The sequence below is a fragment of the Halichoerus grypus genome, chromosome 13 (assembly GCF_964656455.1).
Source record: "Halichoerus grypus chromosome 13, mHalGry1.hap1.1, whole genome shotgun sequence".
NCBI classification, from domain to species: Eukaryota; Metazoa; Chordata; class Mammalia; order Carnivora; family Phocidae; genus Halichoerus; species Halichoerus grypus.
In genome coordinates this window covers 52,978,468-52,995,127 of record NC_135724.1, presented here as the reverse complement: position 1 = coordinate 52,995,127, position 16,660 = coordinate 52,978,468, and the positions used below count along the sequence as shown (strand labels likewise).

The 16,660-nt window shown below is 35.9% G+C and overlaps 1 protein-coding gene and 1 long non-coding RNA gene across 5 annotated transcripts in view; one reads left to right on the top strand and one right to left on the bottom strand.

The window, feature by feature from the left end:
* The window catches only part of DLGAP1 (DLG associated protein 1), an 889,834-nt gene that overhangs the window by 290,954 nt on the left and 582,220 nt on the right, over window positions 1-16,660 (top strand). The window lies entirely within an intron of this gene.
* Window positions 1-16,660, bottom strand: part of LOC118535414 (uncharacterized) — a 55,150-nt gene that overhangs the window by 18,905 nt on the left and 19,585 nt on the right. The gene's annotated exons all lie outside the window — the stretch shown is intronic.

Here is a 16,660-nt window from a genome sequence, read left to right as displayed (position 1 = left end):
ATAGGGTGGTAGCATTAGACTGGAAATGATTTTTCAGGAAGAATAATGGAAATAAAATTTAAATACAGAAATATGAATAGTACAAAGAATACTCACATACCTTTTATCCAGATTTACCTGTATAAATGTTAATACATTTTACCCCTTTGCTTTATCATTTGTGTTCTTTCTCTCTCCCTGTCACACATAATATTTTTTTACACGGTGAAGGTTTAAAAGAATTAACATAGTATAGATATGTTTGGAGGCAGGAGAAATCACTTCTAATTGGAAAGAAATGGAAGAACTGGACTTAAGAGATTTTATAAAGATTTAATAAATGGTTTGGTATGTATTTGATGGGGCAACTGGGGGAAGAATAAAACACCTGAAGTCTTGATTCTAGGATTTATATAGTAAAAGGAAGTGTTAATTTTAATTTTATTAAAGATAAAATTATCAAGCTATTAAAGCCAGATTGGAGAGGGTGAGGCTTCTAGAAGTTAGAATTTGGCCTGCGTATCATTCTAGGCCAAAGTGCTGGTCATACCAGCAGCGTGACTTCGAATGAATAACCCCGGGCCTCTGTTTCCTCACCTCTCCTAGAATGATGATACTTCCTATAATGAATGTAAAACATTTACCATGGTAGCTGCTATGCAGTCAACGCCGAATCAGTGAGAACAACAACAAAAGCTAGGATTACTCTAACGTTAAAAGGAAATGGTCTAGGAATTGGTGGAGCACAGCCTGGGAAGTTTTAGCTCCGGAGCACTTGGTCTTGAGTGTTATAGCCAAAGCGGCTTTTACCCGACACTGAAGCATTTGCAGCTGCTAAGGAATCGTATCATTTAACACATGCACTCTCCTAGGCTTTTTTGTCGCTGCCGTTGCTATGCCATGAGCTCTGTTGCTATGGGGAATGCCTTGGGTGTTTGCCAGATTAGGATTGGTTATTTCAGCACCCTTATGTTCACAGTTGACATTTTTCTATGTTGAATCATGCTATCTTATCTTAATTCGATGGGTAGGCTCAATAATTGTGATCAGCTCTGAAAGAACTGAAATTAGTTATAAAGGAATCAGACCATGTCTCTCCGTAGAAAACTTAGATTAACAATTCAAGTAGTACGTGTAGGAAACATGCACTTACACACGTACGTGCAAGACTCAACGGTGATATATTTAGACGGTTGCCTGTGTTTAAGACAGGTGACTCTGAAGTCATGAAACTCAGAAAAATCAAAAGGGATGATACACTGGCATTTATGCAGGTACCATGAGCAGAGAAATGACTTCCAGTTGGAGGGGACCACATCATATCAACTTCATTGACAACTGTCAGGATTCAAGTAACTGCCATGTGGGAGTCATTCTCCATAAATGTAGTTCTCTGCTTATGCTTTCAGGATGTTTGTCTTTGGTGAAGCTTCTCTACCATCAGATCAACTTTCTAGTGAGCTGTCCTTGCCTCTGTAGCATGGCAATGCTGATTGACTATTTCAGACAGTTGCCAAATTTCAAATTGCCAAAATTTGAAACTCTTTGAAAAGAAAAAAGAAAGTCATTACCACAATGATTGTCTCCCTTCTTGATCTTCTTTATCTCAAATGCGAGGAGAAGTAACCTTTGGAAAATAAGACCTATGAGCTTCTGTACCCTGATTGCTTAGTCACTAGTCTATTTAAAGAGGACAAGACCTGAATTTCTGATTTTTCCAAATATATATTCACAAATGGGCTTGTAAAAAGGATATAAGTAAGTTGGCTTTACTGGAAATCAAGATTTTGCTACTTAGAAGCATATGATGAGCATATTTTGTAATATTTTATGGCATTTTTTACTCATCAACATTAGAGAACACTGGAAGCTGGGTTCATGAGCAAATTTGACATTTCCACAATAAAATTTATTTTAGCAAATAACTTTGAATCATTTCCTGAAAGAGCTTATTCTCACCTGCTGAGTGGATTTTTTATCTCAATAATTCTTCTCCTAAAAAATACTGTCTTTACCCTTAACTCTAGAGAACAAACTGATAGTTACTGAGGGGAAGTGGGTGGGGGGATGGGTGAAACAAGTGAGGGGATTAAAGAGGGCACTTGTGAAGAGCACTGGGTGATGTATGGAAGTGTTGAATCACTGTATTGTACGCCTGCAACTAATATTACACTGTATGTTAACTATACTGGAATTTAAAGAAAAACTTGAAAAAATACTGTCTTTAACAATTAAAGAGGCTGTACACATTTGGGTTGCACAATTTGAGGTTAATTTCAAGGAATTATTTATATAGATCTTTTTAGACTATTAAGATATATATATAAATAAATACAGATATGCTCTTGAATAAAAGGTAAGATTTTTTAAATTCTAAAATAGAAAATGGTAAGCGAAGACTTCAAAAACATAATTCCCATGACCAATTCATGATGTTATAATATATATACTTTCATACATATTTAAGCCTTAAAATTGTGACATATTTAGCAACAGAGCTCAGTGAAGCCCAAAGAACAGAAGCAAGCACATGTTCTTATCTTCATCTCCCCCTTCCATTTATCCCCCCTACCAAAAGGAAACAAGCAAATATAAAATCGGAATGAACAATACTACTATTCTGTTTCAAGATTTGTAAAATAATTTGAATTATTCTTTTTTGGGGACATTTGGGAGGATAATAAGTAATGTCATTCTTTTTTTATTGTTTATTTTATTTGAGAGAGTGAGAAAGCACACATGGTTGGGAGGGGCAGAGGGAGAGAGATCTCAAGCAGACTCCACACTGAGCACGGGAGCCCAACATGGGACTCGATCTCAAGACTCTGAGATCGTGACCTGAGCCAAAATCAAGAGTAGGACGTGGCTCGCCTGGGTGGCTCAGTCGGTTAAGTGTCTGCCTTTGGCTCAGGTTGTGATCCCGGGGTCCTGGGATCGAGTCCCACATTGGGCTTCTTGCTCCGTGAGGAGCCCTCTTCTCCCTCTCCCTCTGCCTGCTGTTCCCCCTGCTTGTGCTCTTGCTCTCTGACAAATAAATAAATAAAATCTTTAAAAAAAAAAAGGGGGTAGGATGCTTAACCAACTAAGCCACCCAGGCACCCCAGTAATGTCATTCTTACTTAAATCTTCAAATGCTTTTAGATGGCCTGAAGTATATGAGATATGTAACATGGCAGAATAACACTTGCAGATTTAAAAAAAAAAAAAAAAAAAGGAACAATTTGCTTCATGTTGTATTTCATAGGCATTTCTGACCTAGCTACCTCACAGATTCCTAGATAGCTCTCCAGCGGACCTGTTTGTACACATACAACATTCTGTTCTTACTGTCATCACTTTGTTGCCTGTTCTTCCCAGTGACCTTCTTAATGTCTGGGCCTTATTTTGTGTCAGTTTGTAGCTGAATGACCTGGATTGGTGATTGCTGTATATTTTAACTCATCTTTCCCTTCCCAAACTTGCTCCTTCCCACACTGTGTTCAACTGCTATCTAACATCCCATGCCAGACATCCTGGGGTCACCTAGGGAGCACCCCATCTCTTTTATTGCATCTCCAATCAATCATCAAGTTCTGTTGAACTCCTTTAGATCCCTCACCATTCATTTCTGGCCACCGCCATATTAGGTCATGCCTTCACTCATTCTTGCTGAGACTGCACCAGTAACTTCCCTCTGGCCCCTGTGTCCAGTTTCACTCCTCTCCAAGAATTTCCCTAAAACACAAATCAGGCTTGTAACCCACCATACTTATTTGCATGTCTAGTAGACCTTTTATGAACTTAATATGTCCAAATCTAACACTTGAGCTTCCCTAACACCCCAGACTTTTTCAACCTCTCCATCAAAGTAAATGGTACTCTATTATTCCCATTCCTGAGGCCCCAAACCTTGGAATCTCTCTCTTCTCTTTCACGCCAGGTATTCAAACAAACAGCACATCCTATTGACTTTGCCTTGAAAATATGTGTAGAATGTTACCATTTCTTCCTATGTGCCCAGCCACCAGCCCACTAAGCCACCATCCCCTGACATCCAGACCTCTGCAATAGTCCCTGACAGTCTGCCTGCACCTTTGCCTTCTGTGGTACCTAATTGGACTCAGAAAGAGGTGAGTGTAAGGTACAGTGAGTGGATTATTTTCACATTTGACAGATAAGGAGTCTGAGACACTAAGAGTTTGACTGTGAGTGATAGAGTGAGGATTTGCTCCATTCCTAAACTCATCTTCTGTTCACCTATGACCACTGAGGCCTATAAAGGGTTAAGAGACAGGTTTACAAGGACTACCTATATGGGAAGAACAAGGATTGGAACTAGACACAGTACGCTGCCCATCCAAGTATTGCATAATTCATGCAGTGAAACAAACACTAAGGATGCATTTATTTTGAATAATAGCATTTTAAAATGAAAATATGCCTGGGAGTTCAGCAAATTGAGCTTTAGTGAATTCTGTAGGGAAACATAAACCCTTCTTTTGAAAGCTGAAATTAGGTCATTGAGAAAACTGAAAAATTTTTAATGTATTTGCACAACAAACAGTATGTGTTAATAACAAATGCAACAATGGTAGATAACTTGAACTTTCCGTATACATTTTATAAGGTTATCTTCCTTGAGTGTGACATATATGTGGATATATATATTCCATAAGATTCAGTGGGCTTAATATAAATGACTTCATTTTGGCCTGTTTTTTATTTTTAAAAATTGGAAAAAAAAAGTGCATTGTTTATGCATTCCTTATTTGCTCAGTCTTCAGAGGGCCTGTAAAGTGTCTTGTCATTCAGGGCTGTCTTAAAATATAGCATATTAATTAAAAAAACTTGAGTTCTAGTAAGGCCAACAGATCAGGAGATGACCACCATTGAAAATACATTAATAAAGGAAAGAACAATAACCATATGATCCTCTCAATAGATGCAGAAAAAACATTTGACAAAGTACAGCATCCTTTCTTGATCAAAACTCTTCAGAGTATAGGGATAGAGGATACATACCTCAATATTATAAAAGCCGTCTATGAAAAACCCACAGCAAATATCATTCTCAATGGGGAAAAACAGAGCTTTCCCCCTAAGGTCAGGAACATGGCAGGGATGTTCACTATCACCACTGCTATTCAACATAGTATTAGAAGTCCTAGCCACAGCAATCAGACAACAAAAAGAAATAAAAGGCATCCAAGTCAGCAAAGAAGAAGTCAAACTCTCACTCTTTGGAGATGATATGATACTTTATATGGAAAACCCAAAAGACTCCACCCTAAAACTGCTAGAACTCATACAGGAATTCAGTAAAGTGGCAGGATCATCAATGCACAGAAGTCAGTGGCATTCCTATACACCAACAAGACAGAAGAAAGAGAAATTAAGGAGTCGATCCCATTTACAACTGCAACCAAAACCATAAGATACCTAGGAATAAATCTAACCAAAGAGGCAAAGAATCTGTACTCAGAAAACTATAAACTACTCATGAAAGAAATTGAGGAAGACACAAAGAAATGGAAAAACATTCCATGCTCATGGATTGGAAGAACAAATATGGTGACGATGTCAATGCTACCTAGAGCAATCTATACATTCAATGCAATCCCCAACAAAATACCATCCACTTTTTTCAAAGAAATGGAACAAATAATCCTAAAATTTGTATGGAACCAGAAAAGACCCCGAATAGCCAGAGGAATGTTGAAAAAGAAAAGCAAAGCTGGCGGCATCACAATTCCGGACTTCCAGCTCTATTACAAAGCTGTTATCATCAAGACAGTATGGTACTGGCACAAAAACAGACACATAGATCAATGGAACAGAATAGAGAGCCCAGAAATGGACCCTCAACTTTACGGTCAACTAATCTTCGACAAAGCAGGAAAGAATGTCCAATGGAAAAAAGACAGTCTCTTCAACAAATAGCGTTGGGAAAATTGGACAGCCACATGCAGAAGAATGAAACTGGACCATTTCCTTACACCACACACACAAATAGACTCCAAATGGTTGAAAGACCTCAATGTGAGACAGGAGTCCATCAAAATCCTAAAGGAGAACACAGGCAGCAACCTCTTCGACCTCAGCCGCAGCAACTTCTTCCTAGAAACATTGCCAAAGGCAAGGGAAGCAAGGGCAAAAGTGAACTATTGGGACTTCATCAAGATAAAAAGCTTTTGCACAGCAAAAGAAACAGTCAACAAAACCAAAAGACAACGGACAGAATGGGAGAAGATATTTGCAAATGACCTATCAGATAAAGGGCTAGTATCCAAAATCTCTAAAGAACTTATCAAACTCAACACCCAAAGAACAAATGATCCAATCAAGAAATAGGCAGAAGACAAGAACAGGCATTTTTCTAAAAAGACATCCAAATGGCCAACAGACACATGAAAAAGTGCTCAACATCGCTCGGCATCAGGGAAATCCAAATCAAAACCTCAATGAGATACCACCTCATACCAGTCAGGATGGCTGAAATTAACAATTCAGGAAACGACAGATGTTGGCAGGGATGTGGAGGAGGGGAACCCTCCTACACTGTTGGTGGGAATGCAAGCTGGTGCAGCCACTCTGGAAAACAGTATGGAGGTTCCTCAAAAAGTTGAAAATAGAGCTACCATATGATCCAGCAATTGCACTACTGGGTATTTACCCCAAAGATACAAATGTAGGGATCCGAAGGGGTACGTACACCCTGATGTTTATAGCAGCAATGTCCACAATAGCCAAACTATGGAAAGAGCCAAGATGTCCATCAACAGATGAATGGATAAAGAAGATGTGGTATATATATATACAATGGAATATTATGCAGCCATCAAAAGGAATGAAATCTTGCCATTTGCAAGGACGTGGATGGAACTGGAGGGTATCATGCTGAGTGAAATAAATCAATCAGAGAAAGACATGTATCATATGATCTCACTGATAATGAGGAATTCTTAATCTCAGGAAACAAACTGAGGGTTGCTGGAGTGGTGGGGGTTGGGAGGGATGGGGTGGCTGGGTAATGGACATTGGGGAGGGTATGTGCTATGGTGAGCACTGTGAATTGTGTAAGACTGTTGAATCACAGACCTGTACCTCTGAAACAAATAATACATTATATGTTAAAAAAAAAAAAAAAAAAAAGATAGTAAGAAGGGAAGAATGAAGGGGGGGAAATCGGAGGGGGAGACAAACCATGAGAGACTATGGACTCTGAGACACAAACTGAGGGTTCTAGAGGGGAGGGGGGTGGGTGGGATGGGTTAGCCTGGTGATGGGTATTAAAGAAGGCACATACTGAATGGAGCACTGGGTGTTATACGCAAATAATGAATCATGGAACACTGTATCAAAAACTAATGATGTAATGTATGGTGTTTAACATAACAAAATAAAAAAAATGTTAAAAAAAAAAAAGAAAATATACCTTGTTTTTTATGGTACCTAAGAGGAGGTAGCATGCCCTGGGAAGGAGCATACAGGAAAGCACCGGCATAGGTCAGGAGGCAGAGAGAGAGAGGAAGTGTGGACAAGAGTCTTTACTGTGGTCTCTAAATGAAGTGTTGAAAACAAGACAACAGGCCCAAAATGGAGTCACAAAATGGTGCCAGGCACCATGTCACCAAACCAAGACTTCATTGCAGTTTTGTCTCTACCAGAGATGGACTCTTAACCAACTGAGCCACCCAGGTGCCCCAGAGATGGACTCTTAAACCAGTTAATCAGGAATCACTGGGTCAGCACTGATGAGATAATCTGCTTTATAGATCCCTGCCATCCCCTGGGGGAAAGTGACCTTGCTACACGAATCCACTTTTGATAGTATAACTTCCTTGTTCCTACTTCCTTCGGCCTACAAATTCCTCCTTCATTTTGTACAACTCCTGGGAGCTCCTTCTATCTGCTAGATAAGATGCTAATTGGCTTCATGAATTGTTGAATAAGACCATTAAGATCTTTAAAAAAAAAAAGATTCAACGTAATTTATTTTTCTAATCATAAAGGGTAGAACAGTTTGTATTCTTTTCACACTTAAATAAATGTGTCTTTTAAAAATTATTGTCCACAGTAGGGAAATGCAAATCAAGACCATAGTGATGTACCACTTCACACCCATTAAGTTAGCTGTTATATTTTTAAAAAATATATATAACAAGTGTTGGTGAGGATGTGAGGAAATTAGAAATCTTTTGTATTATTGGTGGGAATCTAAATGGTGCAGCCACTCTGGAAAATCATATGGATGTTCCTTAAAAAGTTAAACACAGAATTACCATATGATGCAGCAATTCCACTCTAGGTATATACCCAAAAGAACTGAAAGCAGGAACTCAAACAGATACTTGTATACAAACATTCATACTAGCACTATACACAACAGCCTAAAGGTGGAAACAACCCATGTGTCCATGAACAGATGGATGGTTGGAAAAAAAGGTGGTTTATGCATATATAGGAATATTATTTAGCCTTAAAAGGGGCTGAAAGTTTGATACTTGCTATATAGTATGGATGACCCTTAAAAAATACCATGCCAAGTGAAATAAGCCAGACATAAGATGGCAAATACTGTATGTTTCCATTTATCAGGGTATCTAAAATGGGCAAATTCATTGAGACCATAGTAGAATAGTGATTATTAGGAACTGAGGAGATGGAGGAATATGGAGTTACAGTTTACAGGTATAGAATTTCCATTTGAGATGATGAAAGTGTTCTGAAAATGGATAGTGGTGATAGTTATACAACATTGCAAGTGTGCTTAATGCCAAGAATTACACACTTAAAAATCACTGAAATGATAATTTTATGTATATATACTTTACCACCATGAAAAGTATGATTCGAGAAAGAAATTAAAATGCAAATCAGAAACATAGTGACTTTATGATGTGCTTCTTATGTACTGTATTGGAAATACAAATTGTTGTATGTTTTGCTGTCTTTCATGAATATTATGATTTTCATTGAACCTTAAGTTTACAACCAAGCTTGATGTGTTTTAATTAAAAATCTTATTGAGATTATTGTAGCTTCACATACAGTTTTAAGAGCTAATACAGAGAGATAGCCACATACATTTTACCCAGGGTCCTCCAACATTTCAAAAAACTGTAGTATAATATCACAACCAGGATATTGACATTGATAAAATCCATCAATCTTAAGACTTCCACAAGTTTACTTGTATTCATTTGGAGTGTGTATGTCTATGTACTTAGTTCTATACAATTTTATCACATGTATTTAGGTTCATGTATCTACCATCACAGTCGAGATACTGAACAATTCCATCACCACAAGGATCCATGGTTTGACCCTTCCATAGCACACCCACTTCCTCCAGAACCTTCCCTCTCCACTTATCCATCCCCACACCCATCCCTAAACTCTGGCCAAGCATTAATCTGTTCTCTGTCTCAGTAATTTTGACATTCAAAAATGTTACATAAGTGAAATCATTTATAAATGATATGCAATTTTTTTAGGATTGGCTTTTATCACTCACACAATTCCCTAGAGTTTCATCCAAGTTGTTGTTTGTATTAATGTCCATTCCTTTTTATTGCAGAATAGTTTTCCATTGTGTGAATGTTTATTCACCTCTTGAAAGACATCTGGTCTTTTTCCAGGTTTTGGCTACTTTGAAGAAATCTGCTATAAACATATTTCAAGTTTTTGTGTGAGCATGTTTTTATTTTTTGTGGAATAAATGTGTAATTGCTGAGTCATATTGTAATTGCATGTTAGTTTTATAAGAACCTGTCAAACTGTTTTTCCAAAGTCCTGATGTCATTTTACCTTCCCACCAGCCATATGTGAGTGATTCAGTTTCTCGGCATCCTCATCAGCATGTGGTGTTGTCACTAGCACTTAATTTAGCCATTCTCTTAATAACAATACTATTATTTTAATTTGGACTTCTCTGACCAATAATTTGAATATTTGTGTATGCCCTTATTGCCATCTCTATACACTCTTTGGTAAAATATCTACTCAAGGCTTTGCACATTTTCTAATTGAATTGTTTTATTACTGTTAAATTTGAGTTAATTCTTTATTCTAGATACCAAGCCTTTGTTGGATATTTGATTTGCAAATATTTCCTCTTAGTTGCTTTTCATCCTGTTCACATGGATGTCCACAGAGCAATAATTTTAAATTTTGACCATATCTGTTTGTCAATTTTTTCCCTTTCATGGATCATGCTTTTAGTATCAAGTCTAAAAACTATTTAGTCCTAGATCCCAAAGATTTTTTTTCTTTTTTTTTTTCCTGAAAATTTTATGGTTTGATACTTTATATTTGAGTTCATGATCCATTCTGAGTTAAATTTTGTATAAGGTGTGAGATTTAGGTCAAATTTTATTTTTTGCTGATGACATCCCCTTGTTTCAACACTTATTTGTTGAAAGGCTATCCCTTCACCATTGAATCACATTTGCACCTTCATCAAAAAAAGGTTCAGCATATTTGTGTGCATCTATTTTGGGGTTCTTCTGTTCCATAGAATTGTCTGTATCTCCAGAAATACTATGTTGTCTTTACTGAAACTCATATTAAGTAATATGAGTAGATTGATTTCTCATTTTTACTCTTTGTCACAATTATTTTAGCTGTTATGGGGTCTAGTCCCTTCTATATAAATTTTAGAAAAAGTTTCTTTATGTCTATAAAAAACATTGCCAAGATTTTGATAGGAATTGCATTAAGCCTATAGATCAATTTGGGGAAAACTGACATCTTTACTATGTTGAGTCTTTCAATGCATGAATGCAATGTCTTTCCATTTACTTTGATCTTTTTTGATGTCTTAATCAATATTTTGTCATTTGCAGTATATAGATTCTGTATATGCTTTCTTAATTGTTTCATTTTCTTTGCTATAGTTTTACATGGTATTGTGTTTTTTGTTTCCAAGTGTTCATTGTTAGTGTATAGTAATGTAATTGGCCTTTGTATGTTGATCTTGTTATCCTGCAGAATTTCTGAGATCACTTATTAGTTCTAGGAGTATTTTTGTAAATTCCTTGGGATCTTCTATATACATAATCATTTCCACGTAGAGATAATTTGATTTCATCTTTTCCAGTCTGTATGCTATGTATTTCTTTTTCCTGGCTTAATGCAGTAGCTAAAACTTCCAATACTATGTTGAAGAGAGAGTGGTGAGAACAGACATCCTTGCCTTGTTCTGGTCTCGGGGTAAGCAGTCAGTATTTAAGTATAATCCTGAAGTATGATATTAGCTTAGATTTTTTTCTGGATATTCTTTATCAAGTTGAGGTGATTTCCCTCTACTCCTAGCATTCTGAGAGTTGTTTTCATAAATCTATGTTGGATTTTGTAAAAAAAAAAAATTTTCTGTATCAGTTGATGGGACATTGTGATATTTTCTTCTTTAGGTTTTCATACATTGACTGATTTGATTTGATTTTTTTAAGATTTTATTTGTAAGTAATCTCTGTACCCAACATGGGGCTCAAACTCAGAACCCCAAGATCAAGAGTCACACAGTCCACTGACTGAGCCAGCCAGGCACCCCACATTGACGGATTTTAGAATCTTGAACCAACTTTGCACAATTGGTGGTGGAATATAATTTATGTGTTGTTGGATTTAATTTACCAGTATTTTGTTGAGCATTTTTGCATTTAAATTCATGGGGGCTAACTGGTCTGCAGCTTTGTTATTTGGGGGCTTTTTTGTAAGGTTTTGGTATCCTAAATGAGTTGAGAATTGTTCCCCTCTCTTCTATTTTCTAGAAAAGATTGTGAAAAATAGTGACAATACTTCTTTAAATGTTGGGTAGAATTCTCCTGTAAAACCATCTGAATTTGGAGATTTTTTTTTTTCAGGAGTTTTAAATTGTCAGTTCAAGTTCTTTGATAGTTATAGGGCTATTCAAATTATCTATCACACCTTGGTTGAGTTTTGGTAGTTTGCAGTTTTTGAGGAATTGGTCTATTTTTCCTACATTGTCAAATTTTTGAGCATGAAGTCTTTTTTGTAATGTCCCCTTATTATCTTTTTAACAGGCACATAATCTATAATGATGTTCCTTATTTGGTTTCTGCAACTGTGATATGCATCTTTTCTCTTCTTAGAGATTTTGTTCATCCTCTCCTAGTTACTTTTGGTAGGAACTTAAGTTACTGATTTGAGATATTTCCTCATTTATAGTGCTATAAGTTTCTTTCTTATTATGGCTTTAACTGCATCCCATGTATTTTGAGTTTTCATTTTCATTGCTCTTTGACCCATGGATTATTTAGTAGTCTGTATTTTAATATCCACGTATTTGGAAATTTTCTTGTTAGCTTTCTGTTACTCATTTCCAGTTAGATTCCATATGGTTGGAGAACACATTATGTTTATTTCAATACTTTTATTTTTGTTGAGGTTTGTTTTGTAGCCAAGGAACTGATCTATCTTGGTAAAGGTTCAGTGGGTGTTTGGAAAAAAAAAAAAAATGTATACTCTGCTGCTGTTGGGTGTAGTGTTCTGCATATGTCACTTAGAGTCTGTTGATTGTGTTATTCAGATCTTCTATGTCTTTGCTGACTTTCTATCTAGTTCTATCAGTTTTTAAGAGGAAAGTGTTGGAGTCCCTAATTATACTTGTGGATTTTCTACTTCTCCTTGAAACTCTATCAGTTTCTGTTTCATGTATTTTGAGGTTCTATTGACACACATCTTTAGGATTAGCATTGTTGGCTTCCCAATATATTGATCCTCGTATCATCGTGTTATGTCCCTCTTTTTCTCTAGTTACATTTCTTGTTTTGATGACTATTTTATCTGTTATCAATACAGCCACCCCTGTTTTCTTAAAATTACTGTTTGCATGGTATTTTTTTTTCTGTGAATTTGAAGTGATTTTCTTATAAACATCATATTTTGGGGTCATATTTTATTTCATGCCACCAATCTCTATGTTTTAATTCATGTAATTAGGCCATTTGTATTTAAGGTAATTACTGAAATGTTAGTATATAAGATGGCTACTTCATTATTTGTTTTCTGTTTCCTCTGACCCTTTTTTTTTTTTTCTGTTTCTCTTTTTTCGCCTTTCTGTGGGTTACTTGAACAGTTTGGGGGAGTCTGTGTTGATTTGGTTTTAATGCTTTTTATTGCACTATAATACACATAACAAAACATACCATTCTAACTATTTTTAAGTGTAGACATTCAGTGGCATTAAGTACATTCACACTGTTGTGCAGCTATCATCACTGGCATCTCCAGAATTTTTTCATCATCCTCAACTGAAACTGAGGACCCATTAAACAGTAATTCCCCATTCCTAGTTCCTGTTAACCACTATTTTGCTTTCATTCTGTATGAATTTGCTTATTCTAGGAACTTCATTTAAGTGGAATCTTGCAATATTTGTCATTTTATGTCTGGCTTATTTCACTTAGCATAATGTCGTCCAGTTTCACCCATCTTACAGCATGTATCAAAATTTAACAAGGCTGAATAATATTCCATTGTATAAATAATTATGTTTCGTTTAATTGTTCATCTGTCAATGGACATTTTGAGTTGTCTCCCCCTTTGGCTATTGTGAATAATGCTGCTATGAACATGGGTGCACAAATATCTGTTTGAGTCCCTGCTTTCAAATATTTTGGTTATATACCAGAAGTGGAATTGCTGGATCATATGGTAATTATACATTTAGTTTTTGAGGAAGCACCGTGTTATTTTCCATAGTAGCTATGTCATTTTATTTTATTTATTGTATTTTTAATATTTTTTTTCTAGCTTTGTTGAGATAAAATTGACATGTAACACTGTGTAAATTTAAGATGTACAACATGTTGATTTGATGCTTATATATTGCAAAAGGATTCTCACCATAGTGTTAGCTAACACCTCCATCACATCACATAACTACCATTTCTTTTTTGTGGTGAGAACATTTAAGATCTACTCTTTCAGCAACTTTTAAGTATACAATACAGTATTATTAACTATAATAATAATATTGTACATTATATTCATCTTATAACTGGAAGTTTATACTCTTGTACCAACATCTCTCCACCTCTCTCACCTCCAGCCCCTGGTAATCTATCTCTATAAGTTTTTATAAGTTTGGCTTTTTTAGATTTCCACCTATAAGTGATATCAAACAGTAATTGTCTTTCTCTTTCTGACTTATTTCACTTAGCCCTCAAGTTCCATCCATGTTGTCACAAATAGGATTTTCTTACTTCCTGTAGCCACATAATATTCTATTGTGTTTGTCTTTGTATGTGTGTGTTACACACATAGGTACCACATCATCATTCAGCCATTGATGAACACTTAGGCTATTTTCACATTTTGCTTATTGTGAATAGTGCTGCAATGAACATAGGATATCTCAAAGATACCTCCTTGAGATCCTATTTTCATTTCCTTTAGATATATAGCCAGAAGCAGGATTACTAGATCACATAGAAGTTCCATGATTAATTTTTTGAGGAATCGCCATACTGTTTTCCATAGTGGCTGTGCCAATGTACAGTCCCACCAATAGTGCACAAGGGTTCCCTTTTTTTCCAAATTCTCACCAACACTTGTTATCTCTTGTTTTTTTGATGATTGCTCTTCTAACAGGTGTGAGATGATATCTCATTGTGGTTTTGATTTGCATTTCCCTAATGCTTAGTGATGTTGAACATCTTTGCATGTACCTGTTGGTTGTTTGTATGTCTTCTTTGGAAAAATGTCTATTCAGTGCCTCTGTCCCTTCCTAATTGGATTGTTTGTTTGTTTGTTGTTGTTGTGAACTCCACCAACAATGTACAATAGTTCCAGTCCTTCCACATCATCATGGACACATCTTATTTTCTGTTTTGTTTGTCTTAAAATGGACAACCTAATGGATATGAAATTATATCTCATTGTGGTTTTGTTTTGCATTTCCCTAATGATTAGTGATGCTGATCATCTTTTCATGTGCTTTTTGGCCATTTGTATATAAAATGTGTATTCAAATTCTTTGCCCATTTTTTAATTGGGTCATTTGATTTTGTCATTGTTGATTTATAGGCATTCTTTTCTTGTTCTGGATCAGATATCAGATATATGATTTGAAAGTATTTTCTCTATAGTGATTTGGAGTATATCTGTTTGCATAGTTCTCATAGTGGTTGCTCTAGGTATTACAACATATATATGTGACTTATTACAGTCTACTAGTACCAACATTTTACCACTTTAAGTATGGAAACCTTAAGTCCCTTTACCTTCCACACTTTTAGGTATCATTTTCTTAAGTATCAGGTTACTATTCTATTTCTTTTTCAATCATCAAATTAACTTATGAAACTCATAAGTAAAAGGATTGTATATATCTGGGTTTCTGCTCTTTTCCTTATTCCTTCTTTCCTTATGTGCTGAGATTTTTTTTAAATTTCCTTTTTGTTTGAAGATCTTCCTTGAGACAGCCTTTAAGGATAGGTTTGCTAGTGAAAATTCTTTTTTAATTTTTCTTTGTACAAGAATGCCTTCATTTCCTCTTCATTCCTAAAGGATAGTTTTTCTGAATACAGACAGAATTTGCAGTTGACATTTCTTTTACTTCATCATTTGAAAAAAAATGCCACTTCTTTCTGGACTCCATGGTTTCAAATGAGAAATTTGCTGTTATTCAAATTGGTGTTTAAATACTTCAAAATGCTTGTTTCTCTCTCGCTGCCTTCAGATATTTTCTTTCTCTTTCATTTTCAGAAGTTCAGTTATAATGTGGATAGGTGTGTATTTCTATGGCTTTTATCTGTTGGGAGTTTTCTCAGCTCCTTGGATCTGTGATTGTGTCTATTTTATCAAATTTGAGAAGTATTCAGCAACTATTTTTCTCATCTTTTTCTGAGACTCCAGTGATATGAATGTTGGATCTTCTGTTATTGCCCTACAGGCACCTGAAGTTTCTGTTCATTTTTTTTAAAAGATTTTTTTTATTTATTTATTTGACACAGAGAGACACAGTGAGAGAGGGAACACAAGCAAGGGGAGTGGGAGAGGGAGGAGCAGACTTCCCGCAGAGCAGGGAGCCTGATGCAAGGCTTAGTCCCAGGACCCTGGGATCATGACCTGAGCCGAAGGCAGATGCTTAACCGACTGAGCCACCCAGGTGCCCCAAGTTTCTGCTCATTTTTAAAATACCCTACTTTCTCCCTGTTGTTCAGATTGGGTGGATTCAATGGATCTGTCCTCTGTCCTCTTCACTCTTCTTTTGAGTTCATCCACCAAGTTGGTTTATTATTATTATTATTATTATTATTATTATTATTATTATTATTTCTGTTATATTTTTCAGTTCTATATTTTCCATTTGCTTCTTTTTATAACTTCCATTTCTTTGCTGAAAGTTTCTATTTTTTCGGATATCCCAAAAGATTTTGTAATGGATAATTGAAAGAGTTACATGATGGCTGTTAAAAATCCTTGTCAGATATTTGAACCATCTGACTCGTCTCAATGTTAAGATCAGTTGATTGTCTTTCTCATTTGAGATTTTTCTTGATTTTTTAGTGTGGGAAGTGATCTTTTATTGTATCCTGGACATTTTGTCTGTTAAGTTAGGAGACCCAAGGTCTTATTTAATTTTTTTCATTGTCAAAGGCAGTCACAGATTTAGAATGGCTACTTTCGTGGGCCATGATTACAGTGGCAGTTTATTTTTCAGTGCCTTTCC